This window comes from Glycine max, chromosome 1 (assembly GCF_000004515.6).
Source record: "Glycine max cultivar Williams 82 chromosome 1, Glycine_max_v4.0, whole genome shotgun sequence".
Lineage (NCBI taxonomy): Eukaryota > Viridiplantae > Streptophyta > Magnoliopsida > Fabales > Fabaceae > Glycine > Glycine max.
In genome coordinates, this window is record NC_016088.4 from 18,318,315 (window position 1) to 18,321,161 (window position 2,847).

Below are 2,847 nucleotides of genomic sequence, written 5' to 3' on the forward strand. Positions count from 1 at the left end.
CACCCTCGAACCCAAAACAAAAGTGCGAATTATAACTAACATCATATAATAGAAGCAATCTCATCATAGAAGTAATCTCATAATAGATTATCATGTAACATCAACCAATAAGAATTAAGAATCTAGTTCATGAAATGATATCCCAAAGTCCATGTAAAAATCCACACAATTCATAATAAATCAAAAAGTATCATATACTTTGTTTTATAGCAGTGCAATACCACCATCTTATAAAATTAATATCTTAATCATCTATTAATGGAATTTAATAAATGTTATCACTATAGAAAGCCTTGTGTGTGTCTAGTTTAGAAAATGTCATCACATATCATCATAGGATTACTACACATAATGAACTAATCCTTTTACTAACACATCTAAACATGATAACAATTAGAATCCTCTTCACTTGCTTCTCCCCATTTTAATTAGCTTCTTAGTATAAATAGTGAATTAAATTAAGAGTGACCCCAAATTTTAAATCTTATCATGTCTAGTTTTTAGGGACATTAATCAAACTGACATATCATTTCCAAATCATTCCCAATTCACAAAACAAACAGTAAAGGTCGAAACAAGACATCTACAAAAGGGTTATTTTATAGGAATTATAAAAAATTCATTTCTCATTCAAATTGAATGTATTTTATATGTATTCAAATGTATAATTTCGTAATATAATTTTACATTTAGCATATGAATTCTCAGTCAGTTCCAGAATTTAATTTTGTGACACATGTCACAATAGGAATTTTCACAAACACCTTGTGTGCACAATTTTTAATATCAAACAACATAGAAATCATATATATATATATATATATATATATATATATATATATATATATATATATATGTTCAATGAATCTAAATTGCTTCCATATAAACTATAATTCCTCTTGTTATTCATACTATTCATGATTGAAGTATTAAATTCTACCTTGCACTTTTAGTCTAGAAAATCACAATTTCATGATAGAAGCATAATTTAGAAGCATCTTTTTTCATTGATATAGAAGCCCGAGTTTTGAAAAGTCTATATATCTCTCTATGCTTTCAAGCATTCTAGATCCAATTTCGGATTCCAAAAGTCTCAATTCCAACCCCAATTTCATTTTTCCCGAAATAGTTCAAAATCAGCCTAAAAGAGTTCAAAACTTGATTTTTACATAACTTTTGCTACCCCAATCCAAATTCATCAAACTTTATTTGTTTTCCTAGGTTTTTGGGGTCAAGGAACCCATTTTATGCATCCAAAACATAAAATAACAAACACAAAGTCCCATTTTCATTGACAGAGGCAAATACGAAAAAAGTACACAACATAAAAATTAAAGCTCTACCCATTGCAACCACACATAGACTTCAAGGATTTGGAAAAAATCACGTGGAAGCAATTTCTTCCAAGATTATTTTGATGATGTCAAAGAATCAAGAGTTAAGCAAGTTCCAAACAATCAGAAGTCAAAAAGCTTCAAGAATCAAGTTTCAAAGAATTAAGATTCAAGAATAATCAAGTTTCAAGATTCAATCAAGTTTCAAGAATCAAGATTCAAGAATAATCAAAATCAAGATTCAAGACTCAAGATTCAAGAATCAAGAGAAGACTCTATCAAGATAAGTAGTAAAATTTTTTTTCAAAACATTGAGTAGCACAAGAATTTTTAACAAAATCTTTTACCAAAGAGTTTTACTCTCAGGTAATCGATTACTAGAAGGTAGTAATCGATTACCAGTAACCAGCATTGTTTTCAAAACTGATTTACAAAGCTGTAATCGATTACCATAATCATGTAATCGATTACTAATATTTTAAAATGTTAGATTTCAAATTTCAAGAGTCACAACTAGTGATAAAACATTTTCAAATCATTTTAAACTTGTGTAATCGATTACCCAATATTTGTAATCGATTACCAGTGTTTCTAAATGTTTTGATTTTCAAATTAAAACATGAAGAGTCACATCTTTTGATGTGTAATCGATTACACTATAATGGTAATCGATTACCAAAAGGTGATGATAATCTAGAATAAAGTAATGAACTATAAAATATGTTTAATTTTACTAGTTAGTTCTCCTTTCTAGCTTTCTATTAAATTTTGATAATTCAGTTTTTTAAATCTTTATTTGTGTCATCTACTTAGGACACCAAAGATAAAAAAAAATGGATAATTTTTTATCGAGGCCGTACCCGAATCAAATAAATATTAAAATGTAGTAACTAGGAAGTGATCCTAGGTCGTTTCCCAACGAGCAATGATAAACCAAATGTTCATAACAGATAGTAGGAAATAGTAACAAATTTGGGGGGGGGGGGGGGGTTGTTTGCTTTTGTAAATTAAACAGCGAGTAAAATTTAATTAGAAAATATCAGAATTAAAATACGTTGCTTTCCCTTGATTCACAAGCTTGTCTCTTATCCTAGGTTGCGAGAATTTATCCTTATTCAGTTCAACCACTTAATCCAACCCTAAATTAAATTACTTAGCGAAATTCAACATAAGGCATTCATTATGTGATTAAGCATCACATACACCAATTCCTCATAAACGATCATTAAGCATGAACGTAAATTAAGCGCAGAGACAATTAATCAAGCACTAAGCATGCATGAATTAATAGCAACAAATTCAGAGTAATTAGTGAAGAGGAAAAAGAACTGAATAGAATTTAACAATAATAATAGAACCTCAAAGAGAATTGTGCTTGATCCTCAAGAGAAAACAATGTTGCGGACTTAGCCTTCCATTAATTAAATAGAGAACGAAATTTTATTGATAAAACTAAAAGTCTGAACTAGAATTGTAAAAAACGAAAATAAAAGAGAAAGAGAAGAGAGACCAA